The sequence below is a fragment of the Octodon degus genome, unplaced genomic scaffold (genome assembly GCF_000260255.1).
Source record: "Octodon degus isolate 3935 unplaced genomic scaffold, OctDeg1.0 scaffold00243, whole genome shotgun sequence".
NCBI lineage: Eukaryota > Metazoa > Chordata > Mammalia > Rodentia > Octodontidae > Octodon > Octodon degus.
The window spans coordinates 1,796,411-1,810,361 of NW_004524819.1; the positions used below are offsets into that span (position 1 = coordinate 1,796,411).

General features: G+C 37.2%; 1 pseudogene; it reads right to left on the minus strand.

The window, feature by feature from the left end:
* Positions 1 to 440: 440 nt before the first annotated feature.
* LOC101579142 overlaps positions 441 to 13,951 on the minus strand; it is a 141,929-nt pseudogene continuing 128,418 nt past the window's right edge.

Here is a 13,951-nt window from a genome sequence, read left to right on the forward strand (position 1 = left end):
AAAAAATACTAACGCCCCTCCCCCACGTTGCTCCTGAGATTCCTTCCCATATAATGTAGTAGCTTGTGCATTGAGTCCATCAATCTGGTCTCATGCATAATTATTTCACGCTGGCAAGGGAAATATTACATATCCTTATTTAAAAGGAAAACAACTTCCCTATTCTTTTGGGGGTAAAGCTTCAGATAAAGCACGCAAGTTCTGGGGTGGTTCCCCCAGAGCCCTCACTTTACCTGGCTAGAACATGGTTGAAGTTCCTTTGTCTCATCCCTTACCCCCGCTGAGGGAAGACAGGTTCCTCGGGCTGGAAACCCCTGCCTGAGATACATGGCAGTGCCAGCTACCCCATGCTACCCTATCGCCACTTTCTCCACTCTGCCGATTGATGCCTGCTCCTTGAAACTTCTTGGTAGAAAAGAATATTCCCCCACCCACTGTACTCAATTTTGGGCCTTCGGAAGCAGGGCAGGGCTGTTGATCTCTTCTTCCTCCTCCTGAAAGTAAGCTGGCTTTCTCTGGGAGCTGGGGGCCTGCTGGGCCTTCAGTGGACATGACGCCCCCATGTGGTTAATGCTTTGGCAGAAATGGCACTTCTTAGCCTGGGGCGGCAGCTTACATTCCTTGGCATGATGGTCTAGACCGCCACAGTTATAGCACCTGTCTCCCTTGGATCTGAGCTCCTACACGTTCTTCCCCTTGGGCCGCTTCTCACTCCCAATATGAACACCCCACCAAAACTGGTGACTCAGAAGGATTCCAGACCATTGGCAGATGTTTGAAAGGTGAACTCCACTGCCTCATCCTCTTTCAGGATCTGGAAACCCTCCATGTGCAGCTTACTCTGGTGCACAAAGACATGCACCGCGGGGTTGAGAGTGACCCGGGCGCGGGTGGTCATGGACAGGAAGCCAAACCCCATGTGCACGTTGAAACACTTACAGACACCGGTACCGTGCAGCAGCTGCGGCTCATCCACCTCCTGGGCTGTATCCACTGGCACCTCCTTGGGAGCCTTCTCCGCTGCCTTGGTGCAGTGACCTGCAAACTACTGGTTGCACACCGAGCCTATGGTCGTCAGCTGAGCCCGTGGCTCCAGGCCCTTGGTCCGGTGACTGCTGGACCCACTGAAGTCTGGAGGCAAAGGGAAGAAAAATAATTGTGCCTCAACTGCTCTCCTCTGTAGAGCAGCAGAAATCAGCAATACAATTATCCAAGATATCCTGCATACATACATAAACACAAATTTTCCTCTCCCTCTCCCATCCTTTTCCTCCTCCCAGTTTGTCCTTCCCTTTGAACAGATTCTTTCTCTTTCACATTATCTATTGTACCTTTCAGATTTGATTTACTCTAGCCAAGGAGCAGTGAAGAGCAGCTACTAAAGGAGTGGAAGCCATGCATCTGTGGCTGTGAACGGCATGGGAGGGATGTCTGGCACGTCCAGTATGAGTGGTGGCTGGGGAATGTAACTGATCCTGATCACTGACTCTTGGCCAACTTTTTGAATGAAAAAATATCTTCATTTGGTTTAACAGTTTTCGCAACTCAATCTTGTGATTTATGCTTACTTCTACCATTGGAATTTAGGATTGTTAGACTCAAGGTTCAATATTTTTTGAACAATAGCTATCCAGGATGTAACACTGAAGATGAGTAGTCTGTGTAACTGTTAAACAGCTTTCCTCAAGGTGTTATATATTGTAGGATGTACTTAAGCAGTAATTGTTATTTAGGTTAAAGCAGTTGAATTATTTTAAATATTGCTCTTATGCATTACAAGGAACACTGTTTGGATGCATGTTGAAAGACATGCTATTTTGTAAAACTTAATATAGGAGCTGTGTTTACAATTCAAAGAAATATTTGGCATGTTAATTCTAGTTTCATTTAATAACCTATAAGGCACATAAGTTTCTATTTTTTAAGTTAATGGAGAATTTTTGAGATGCAATAGCAATACCTTAGAATTTGGTCTTGACATTTGTATGAAATTCTGAGGCCTTGATACAAAACTCATTGTATCATGAGTTCTTTTTGAGTGTATTGTGCTAAGTAAAACTGCCAAATAAATATTTAAAAAATGAAAAAAAAACTCAGATACTTATACTAGTGAGATAATACAATGTTGGCATATGTGCGTCTGATTTATCTCATTTATAGTGATGGTTTCTAGCTTCATCTATTTACCTATAAAAGTGGCAAATTTATCTTTTTTTAGCTCGGTAATTCTGTAAAACTACAACATCTTTATTATCCATGCCTCAGTTGATAGATATTTGTGTTGTTTCCAAGATTTAAGTAGGACAAACTGGGCTGCTATAAACATGTGTGCATATGTATTGCTGTGATATAATGTTTTCAGTTCATTTGCAAAGATACGCAGGAGGGGGATAGTTGGCTTGAATGGGCTCTCTGTTCCTACATTTTTGAGAAACCTCCACACAGCTTTCCATAGTGGTTTTACAGTTCTCTATTCCCAACAACAATGAAGAAGGGTTCTTTTTCCCCACACTCCCCTCCAGCTTTTGTAATTGGTTGACCTCTTAATGATAGCCATTCTCTCTGGGGTGAGATGGAATCTCTGTGTTGTTATTAATATGCATTTTTCAAATCAGCCATGATGTTAAACATTGTTTCACATGTTTATTTGTCATTTGTATTTCATTATCTGAGAAGTGTATATACATATCTGATGCTGTTTTGGGGACGAGGTCTTTGAATTTTGCAGACCTGATTTTTTTTAAGTTATATATATGTGGTATATAGAAGTCCTTTGTCTGAAGGACAGTTGGCTATATAATTTTTCCCAGATCATGGGTTTCTTTTTACTCTGTTGGAGATTTATTTTACATTGCAGAAAATTTTCAAAAAGATGAGATCCCAGTTGTTTATTCTTTGAAGTATTTTCCCTGCAATTCCTTTCTGTTCATCAACTCTCGAAATACATATATATATTTAAGATTTCTACCTACATTTTCCTTTAGAAGATTTAATGTTTCTGTTTAATATTTAAATCTTTGATTCATTATGATTTTAGCTTAGTGTACGGTGACAGACCTGGGTCTAACTTTAGCCTTCAGCATGTGGAAAGCCAGGGTTTTTTAGCACTATTTGTTAAAGAAGCTATCTTTCTTCCAGTGAATATCTTTGACCCCTTTGTCAAAGGTAAGGTGACTGAGTGCTTTTGTAGTTTCTTCTGCTTCTTCTAATCCCCTCCTCCTCCTCCTCCTCCTCCTCCTCCTCCTCCTTCTCTTCTTCTTCTTTTTGTAGAACCAGAGATTAAGCTCAGGATTTTGTGATTGCCAAACAGGCATTTGTTCTACTGAGCTATCTCCACAGCCCCTAAAAGTTGAAAATGTTTTTGTTTTCTGGCTTAGGATGCCTTAAGGGTAAGTCTGGTAAGGCATGGGGAGCTGGGGATCAAACTGCAGTCCCCTGCACCTGACTGGGTTTGGCCCAACAGGCGCTTAAACAACTGAGCTAACCCACAAGCCTCCAAAGATGGATCATGCTTTTGTTGTTGTTTGTTCGTTTGTTTGTGGTACCAAAGATCAAACTCAGGATCTTTCCCCACTTACCAGGCAGGTGCTTAAGCCACTGAGCTGTCTCCCCAGATCTTCTAATCTTCTAAAGTTCCATTGATCATTAGGTCTGGGTCTGTATTTCTGCCAGTACCATGCTGATTTTATCACAGTAGCTTTTTAGTATCATTTCCAGACAGGGATCATGATTACTCCTGCCATTCGTTTGTTTTCCAGAATTGCTCTTGCTCTCTTAGTTATCTTATTATTCCAGGTGAATTTCAGGAATGATTGCTCTAGAACTGTGAAGTATACTAATGGTATTTTAATCTGGATTACATTGAATCTTTTTAACAATTTCGAGAATGTGGCCATTTTCACATTGTTTGTTCTTCCTATCTAAACACAAGGAATATCATTTAATTTTCTGAAATACTCTTTGATGTCTTTTCTGATTACTATAATTTTCACTGTAAAAATATTTTTCTTCTTGTGTTGATTGATTACTAAGTATTTCAAGTTTTGATGTTATGGTGAATGGATTTGTTTCTCTAATTTCTATCAATACATTTGTTGTTTGTGTATACAAATGCTATGAATATTTGAGTGTTGACTTGAAATCCTGCTATGCTACTGAATCTTTTTATGAAATAAATAAGTCTCTTTGCAGAATTTTTGGGATCTTCTATGTGAAGTACCCTGTCAATCTGTGAATGTATCATTTCACTTCTTTCTTTGCAATCATTGTTCAATATATTGTTTATTGTCTAATTACTATGGCTAATGTTTCCAGGACTGTTGTGAATGAGTGGTGTCAGTGGACATCTTTGTTTCTTACCTGAGATTAGAGTAAAAATTTTCTGTTTGTCTTCATTTAAACAATTATGGTTGTTCATCCATTACAGATAGCATTTATCAGTTTGAGGTAAAGACCATTCATTCTGATGTTCTATAAGTTTTATAAAATTAATTATATTGAGAAAGAAATAGCAATGATACAGTTTCAACACAGGCTAGTAGAACAGTTACAACAATTAATACATTGCATGATGTTGTCTTTGTAGTAGGTACTCATAGTAGAAGATGTAGACATAATATCTTGCCTAAACATGATTAGTACAAAACTTTCTTCTCATTGAACTAAGAGAAAGTAGCTGTATATGTATCCTAACTATTCTTTTACCAGTTTGCTTAAAATTTCATTCAGATATTTTATTAATATCAATATACACTAAACTAGTACTAATGAAGGGTCACAATGCCAGCAGATCAGGAATGAATGAACAAAATGAGGATCAGTTTTTAAATCAATGTTAAGTTTATAAGGCAAGTTTCTCTATGAGACTAGCCTTTTAGAGAACATAATTTATGCACAAAATTAAGCAGGATGATTCACTGGATTTTCTTTTTTTCCCATGTTTGGCAATTTTATTTTATTTTTTTCATAATTTTTTGAGAAACAAATAGTCATGAGACAGTCCCAAATCCGATTAGTAGGAGAGTTTCAATAATTAACACATTTCATATTGTTGTATTAGCGGTTATTCATTGTACAAGATGCAGGCATGATATCCTGTTCACAAACACTATTTAAACAAATATTTCTATTCATTGAATTAAGAGAATATAGCTGTATATGTATCCTTACTATTTTGAACATACAGATACAAAATGGTTGTTCATTTGTATCACCTTTTTTGTTTAGTTTTGTTATTTCACTATTATAGGTGTGTGAATTCAGCAAGATGTTCCAAAATAGTCCAGTAGTCCATAATAGTAGTGGTTTTCCATATGACTGGTGATGTCAGAAGTTGTTGACTTGACCCTTTTACTGCTCAGCATATTGATATGGATTTACTTTTTATACTTTGTTTTTATACTTTTCTGCTGGATGGTTAAGGCCAAGATAAGGCAAGAGCTATATAACAAGAAATGTAGCTTTTTTATCTGATAAGGTCAGTCAAATACCCTCAGGATTTATCCTGAAACCCTGTACTGCAGTTTGTAGATCAGTGTCAGTCATGCGGATGAGTCATGGCCATTGCTTGACCAATTTGCTCTCTATGAAAGCCTGAGAGAATGTTTTCTCTCTATTCTCTCTATGTGACTCTCTTTATATCCTAACTATTATATATATATACAAAATGCTGCTTCATTTATATCCCCCTTTTTTGTTTAGTTTTTTCACAGATGGGTATTCCATTGCTATCATAGGAGGGTGCTTGAATTCAGCAAAATAATCCAACTGTATTGGGAGTGAGTGTTGGAATTCGACAAAGCTTTTTCTGCATCTATTGAGATGATCATGTGAATTTTGTTTTTGTCTCCCTTGATAAGGTGTGACATTTGTGGATTTACATATATTGAACCATTCATATATTCCTGGGATGAATTCCACTTGGATGTGGTACATAATTGTTTTCATTTGCCACATTTGTTTGGTATTATTTTATTGAGGATTTCTGCATCTATGCTCATTAAGGAGATTGGCATGTAGTTCTCTTTTCTGTTGGACATTTCTCTGGTTTTGGTACCAGAGTAATACTTGCCTTGCAGAATGACTGTGGGAGAACATCTTGCCTTTCAAATTGTAGTTGTTGGTTAATCTTGCCTTTCAAATTGTAGTTGTTGGTTAATTGTGTCAACTTCAGAAAATAAGAACACTAATCAGCTCAGCAATTCCACAGCCTAGAGTGTGCAGGCCACATTCTACAGTGACTCATCACTTAAAGGAGAATGAGGAAGGACAGAAGGTCCCATTTTTCCTTGGAGGAGCTCCAGTCTTCACCATCAGCTTGGAAGTCACTGCCTGTCTCTAGCACAGGCTCTTGTGTTCTGCTTTAGATTCTTCAGCCTCCTGCTGTGGACTCATCACACTTCCATCATACATCCATTGGTTTCCTGATAATGACTCACACAGAACACTGCAGTGAGCTCCAGAACTTGAAGGGAATCCTTCAGTATCCAGTGTGCAGATGCCCTCTGTATGCTTCCTCAACTGACTCTGTGGCTGTCATAAGTCAATCTTGGAATTTCTTATACATTTGTACAACTTCTGTTATGTCTGTAACTCTAGTAAAACCCTAGCTAATATACAAGTTCATTGAAGACATGAGATGAATTGGCATTAAGTTTTCTCTAAATTTCCTGGAGAATTCAACTGTGAATTCCGCAAGACCTGCGCTTATGTTTTTAATATCACTCACTGGTATTTGGAGATTCAGAATATTTACATCTTCTTCATTCAGCTTTGGTAGACCATATGTATCAAGGAATCAGTCTATTTCTTCTGTTTTCCATCCTGTGTGAATAAATATTTTGGAAGTAGGTACAGATGATGCCCTGAATTTCTCTGAGACTCCTAGTGATTTTGTCATTTGCATTTCTTATTCCATGAATGGAATTTTCTGCTTCATTTTTTGGCAAGGTTGGCTAACAGTCTAATAGTTTTATTTATTAATGGAAGCAACCAACTTGTCAATTTATAAATTGCATTTATCTTTCTTTACAATGCATTAATTTCTCTTATCTTTGTAATTTCCTACCTTCTTTGGGCTTTGGCTTTGACTTGTGCTTTACCTAGGAGATTGAGATACACCACAAGGTTTTTTTATTTTGGCTCAGTTTTCCTGATTTGAGGACTTACAGCTATAAATTTACCATTTAAAACAGTTTTCATTGCATCACACAGATTCCACTAAACTGTATCTCCATTTTCTTTGGTTTTGGGGGGTTTTTAAATTAATTTATTGAGAAAGAAAAAGCAATGAGAGTTTCAAAACCGATTAGTAGGACAGTTTCAATAATTAATACATTGAATATCATTGTCTTTGTAGTAGTTATTCATAGTACAAGATGTGGACATGATATCCTGTCCAAACACTACTAGCACAGATCTTTCTTCTCATTGAATTAAGAAAAGTAGCTGCATATATATTCTAACTATTTTATATATGCATATATATATATATAATTACCATTTAAATATTGTAGGTGCATAAATTCAGTAAAACAATCCAATATAGTCTAGTAGTCCTTAATAGTAGTGGACTATTCATAGCACTGATAATGTCATAAGTTTATGACTTGAGTCTTTTACAGCTCAGCATGTTAATTTGTTTTTTTTAAAACCAAATTGATAGGACAGTTTCAATAATTAACACACTGCATACATTCTTCCTAGTAGTTAATTGCTGTACAAGATGCGGACATGATATCCTACTTACAAACACCATTAGAATAAATCCCTCTATTCATTAAGAAAATGTAACTATATATCTATGCTAACCACTTTGAATACACAGATACAAAATGGACATTCACCTGTATACCCTTTTATGTTAAGTTCCGTTATTTGAATATTATAGGTGTGTAAACTCAGCAAAATATTCTAAAAGAGTCCAGTAGCCCGTAATAGTATTGGGTCTTCCGCTTGACTGGCAATGTCAGAAATTGTTGACCTGAGTCCCCTACAGCTCATCATAGCAGCATGGCTTTATTTCTTATACTTCGTTTTTATACTTTTCTGCTGGATGATTAAGAACAAGATAAAGCAAGACCTATGCAACAAGAGTTGTAGCTTTTGGGTCTGATAAGGTCAGTGAAATCCCCTCAGGATTTATCCTGAGATCCTGTACCTCAGATTGTAGAATTTGTCAGTGTCAGCCATGTGGATGAGTCACGGACATCAGCATGTTAATTTGGCTTTACTTTTTATGCCTCGTTTTTAGTTTTCTATTCAATGGTTAAGACCAAGAAAAAGCAAGATCTGTGCAATTTTCTTTTATTTTGAAGAGTAAAAACAACAGCAAAAAAACAAGAATTTTATTTTTTAAATTTATTCTTCACATTCTGTAGGGATTTGAAGTTTAACATATCAATACTTGATGAAAAATACCCGTTCCATGTTATTTCTAAGATGTTTGATATTCAGACAGATAGCAAGATTAAGCTCAACTGCCTATGTTATAGGATAATAATATCATTAAGTTTCTCTTCAGGATGGCTAACTTAAGTTTTCAGACCAAAAATTATAGAAAAAGAAAGGCTGAAAGGACAGCCAACATTTTGGCGCTAGCCTTTTCAGGTCACTGAGGACTCAGGACATAGGAGAAGCTGTACTGTAAGATTCTGTAACTCAGTTGTGTCCCAAATTTACTAACCAAGGAGATTATGGGGCCACAGAAGAAAGTGAGCGATGATGAAGAGTGTGCCTAAGGAGAGTCACGTGGAGAGAAAACATTCTCTCAGGCTTTCAGAGAGCACATTGCTCAGTTCACAGATATCAAAATACAGAGTTAGTCAGGGTGAGAATTCTACCAATTAACTGCTGTTTTCAAAAACCTGATGGACGTTCTTAGGACTATTGCCTTATTCATCTTGCATATATACATGTATGGTTTTGCCCCTACCTTATTTCCTAACCTTCCTCCTTTGTCTCTATTTTTGTTGTTAAATTCTCAAGCTCTGTTTCTTTCCATTTAACTGTTTGTTATACCTTTCAGTGTTTATTACTTTTTTGAGTTCTTGCACTAGGGCGAAAATAAATATTTACCCTTGTGGGTCTAGTTTATTTCACTTATGAGTATAGCCTAAAGTTGCATCCAATTACCTACGAAGGCGTCGGGTTTGGTTTTCTTTATAGCTGAATAATACTCCATTGTATAAAAATACCACATCTTTTTTATTTATTCCTCAGCTGATGGGTATTTTGGTCATTTCCAAAGATTGACCATCACAAATTGTCCTGCTATAAACATGGGCTTACATATTTCACTATGACATGATGTTTACCGCACTTTTGGGAAAATTCCCAAAAGGGGAACAGCTGGATTGAGTGGGATTTCCAGTCCTAGTTTTTTGAGAAGTCTCCACATTTATCTGCATAATGGTTGCATCAGTATACATTGCCACTAGCAGTAGACAATTGTTTCTTTTGCCCCGTAGCCTCTCCAACATTTGATGTTAGTTGATTTCTTTACTATTACCATTCTTTCTGGGGTGAGATGATATATCAATGTTGTTTTAATTTGCATTTCTTGAATAACTCGTGATGTAGAGCATTTTTCCTTCATTTATTTGCGTCTTGTAATCTTCCTCTAAGAAGTGTGCAATCATCTAAGATGGCTATCTTTTGATTAGGTCCTTACATTTTGGGGGCCTAATGTCTTTTTAATTCTTTATATAATCTATGTAAAATAGCTTGTCTGAGAGAGTACTAGGATGTTTTTGAAATTTGTAGGTCAGCTTTTCACTCTGTTGATAATTTATTTGGACATGCACAAACTTCTGTGTAAGTGGAGGTCCCAATTGTTGATTCTTTCAAAAATTCCTGTGCCGTTAGGTTTTTGTTCATGAAATCTTTGTGGTGGCCTGCCAGTTAGCTATTGTCTAAACACCTGCACTTGCAAACAGTCAGGCGCAGGATACCACAGTTCGATCCCCAGATCCACATACCTTACCAGATCCACCCTTAAGGCAGCCTGAGCCAGCCAAAAAAAAATCCTTCTCAAAATTTTAGGGCTGGCCAAATACCTCAGCAGATTAAAGTGCCTGCTTAGGCAGATGCAGGGGCCATGAGTTCGATCCTCAGAACTGCAGTGCTGGGGGAGAGTCCTTTCAGACAGCAATTGACACTGGGTGCTTTCAGACAGCAATTGACACTGGGCATAGTGGCACATGCCTGTAATCTCAGCTCTTGGAAGGCTGTAAACAGGAAGATCACTACACATCAAATCTGTGCAGTGAGACCCTTTAGACTCTATAGACTGTGTCCTAAAATAAAGTTTAAAAAAAAAAGAAATTTTTGTCTACCCCTATAACTTCAAAATTTCCACCTAATTTAGGCCAAAAAAAATGTGTATTTACATCTAGTTGGGTGGAACAACCTGTATATGGCCACTATGTCCATTTTTTCCAAGTTCTGGTTCAGTTCTGCTACTTCTTTGCTATTTTTTTCTCTGCTTGACCTATCTTTTTGGGATAAGGGGATGATGAGGTTTTCTGTTAAGATTGTCGTATTGGATATTATATTTTTCATATTGATTAAGATTTGTCTTAGACAGTTCGGTGCTCCCGTGTTTGATGTGTACATATTTAGGACTGTTATCTCTTCCTCTTCTATTTTACCCCTAGCCAGTATGTAGTGGCCTTCTTTATTTCATTTGATCATTCTTCATTTGAAGTTTAGAGTGTCAGCAAAAAACATTGCTACCCCCTGCTTTTTTCTGATGTCCTATGGCAAGTAGTATTGTATTCCATCCTTCAATTTTCACCCTATGAATTTCGTTATGAGTTAAGCATGTTTCTTGTATACAGAATATAGTTGGATGTTGCATCTGGATCCACTCAGTCAGTCTATTTCATTTAATTGGTGAATTGAGTCCATTTTAATTGATGGTTATACCTTAGATGAATTCATTATGATTGTCATGTTATTTATCTGCTGTTGGATACCACTTTTTCTCCTATGTTTAATTGTTTGCCATATTTTGTTGGATTCTTTCCATACTCTTTCATGGAGTTGTGGTCATTTTAGTCGATGTCTAGAATGTTTTAGTAATCTGTGTAGGGTCGGATTTGTCAACATGAAATTCTTTAGTTGTTTTTTTTAAATTTTTTATTTATTTATGTGTGTGTGTGTGTATGTGGCCAGCTCAGCCCAGCAGGGGGCGGGGCTGGCTGGCATGTGGTGCTAGGGGATTGAACCGCGGTCCCTGTGCTTTACTAACCTTGTTCTAAGTAGGTGCTTTAGACCACTGAGCCATCTCACCAGCCCTCTTTAGTTGTTTTTGATGGAAGCATTTCACTTCTCCATTAAATGGAAAGAGAGTTTTGATGTTTGTATCAGTCTGGGTTGAAATTTGTTTTCTTGCAAGACTTGTAATGCTTTGCTCCATGGTCTCCTTCACTTGATGGTTTGTGAAGAGAAATCTGTTGTTCTGATGTGTTTTCCTTTAAATGCGATCTGTTTCTTTTTCTAGAAGCTTTTAGTACATTTTTCTTGTGCTGAAACTCAGTTCTTGATTATTATATGTCTGGATGTGTTTTTCATTGGGTTGATGTTATTTGGGGTTCTGTATGCTTCCGTTACCTGAATGTCAGATTGTTCCCCCCATATTTGGGAAGTTTTGTGCTATTACTTCTGCCCATATTCTTTTTATATCATTTACACTGACTCCTTCTTTCTCATTCATGCCAGTTAGTGTTACGATGTTCATCTTTGCATCATGTTGCAGATGTTGAATTAGTTTTTCCTGCATCCTAGTTGCTTTTAAGAGATCTATTTTTATTTCTTCTTTTGATTTCTGTATCTGAATATACAAAATAGTTAGGATAGATATATAGATACTTTCTCTTAGTTCAATGAGAAGAAAGATTTGTACTAATAGTGTTTGGACAGGATATCATGTCTGTATCTTGTACTATGAATAACTACTACAAAGACAAGAATATGCAATGTATTAATTATTGTAAATGTCCTACTAACCTCTTTTGAAACTGTCTCAGTGTTATTTGCTTCTCAGTAAAATTAATAAGAAAAGGGATCTTTTCTTATATTTTCACTAGCTGCAAATTGCCTTCAAGTTTTGAAACTCTATATTCACTTGCATTCAAAATGTTTTGTCAGTTTGTGATTGAGGTTTTAATTTCCTGTATATCTCTTTGAATCTGCTTCATGCATTCTATTTCTTTCTTATATTGCTCAATCAAGGATTCCATCATTTTTCAGTCTCCTCTATAGTTTTACCATTATCTTTTTTAGAAGCACTTAGTAATTCGCCCATTATAATTATCATTTCTTTCTTTTCTTCAGAGATTATTTGTGATCTGATTTCCTCTATAACTTTCTGCAGTTTTTTCTTTACTGATGTTATTAATTCAGAGATTTCATATGTGTGTGATTTCCAAATTCTTCTATGCTAGTGTCTCTTGCAATTGTTCTGGTTGGGCTCGGCACCTGAGAATCCAATTTGCTCCTTCTCTTTGTCATTTTGTATAGGACTGTCCTCTGACCTTTGATGTAGAGCTTTGGTGCAGTTATTACCTTAGAACCTACCGATATCATTACCCAAGACCATGTGGTTAAGGCAGATACAGTTTGATATTTACACAACTAAAATTAGCAACACTAACAATGATTACCAAGATTTAGCAGTTCACAAACTTTTGTAACTAATGTGTTTGTGTTTTAGATCATAAAAGCAAACACTATGACTGTATAGCTAAGCAGATATTAAATTGAGAATTTGTATTTAAATTAGTTCCCCTAAGTTTTGTTCAATTATCTCTTCTTGTACATGGCATCTTACAGGCAAACTAGTTCACCCCAGTTTCCATTTTCCCCCTATCGATCAAGACAGAGTGAGGATGCTCTCATAGACATGGTTATAACAAAGTGTCTCTGCTTACTGGGTCTATACTTACCAAGATCGCACTCCTCCAGGTGGGCCTGGCTTGAATCTGGATGCTGGGTTCCACTTCTTCCTCCTGCAGCCTGTGGAGGTGAACCTTCTGTGCCCCCCTGGCAAGATGTTTAGCTCCTGGTTTAGCTGGGTGGTTCTGGCCCCTAGCTTCACTGTAGGGAGTTCTGTTGCAGGATTCCACACCATGCCTGTATGATAGAAGAGGTTCTAATGGGTGGTAGGCAGTCACACACACACACAAACACACACACACACACACCCCATGGGGATCCTGGGAGCTGGCAGGAAGGAGGATAAGGCAGGAGGGTGGGTGAGTGGTCCCATGCACATACTGGGTTTAGGCACACCCTGGAAAGAGTCTAACTTAACTGAGTGTCAGGTTGTTTTCTCCTGTTTGGAAAATTTTCTGCAAAGCTGGGGGTGTAGATTAATATATTAATTTGATCTCGTTCTTTATTCCTACTAAATGAGTTCACAGGTATAAGCATTCCTCTGAGAACTGCTTTCATTGCATCCCACAAATTTTGGTAAGTTGGATTTGAATTTTTGTTAGATTGTAAATATAAAAGAAAGTGAGAACCTGAGGACTGGACAACAAGGAGAGGGTAAGCAGAAAAGCTGGAAACAGGACAGGGACAAAGCCATACATTTGTACACACAAGATGGGCAAGGCAATGATCCTGAAAAACAATAGCAGATTTTTGAAATTATCAGCTAATTGGTAGGATTCTCAACCTAACTAACTATATATGCTTAAACCTGTGAATCAAGCAACTGCACTGAAGAGAGCAATGTGTAATAGGAGGGTCACGCTTAGAATGCCTGTCATTCTGGTCTTTTATTTTATTTATTTATTTTTTTCAAAGTTTTATTGATAAACAGATAGCAATGAGACAGTTTCAAATCAAATCGGAAGTACAATTTCAACAAATAACACACTGCATATATTCTTCTTAGTGGTTAATTGCTGTAAAAGATGCGGACTTGTGATCCTATTTACAAACA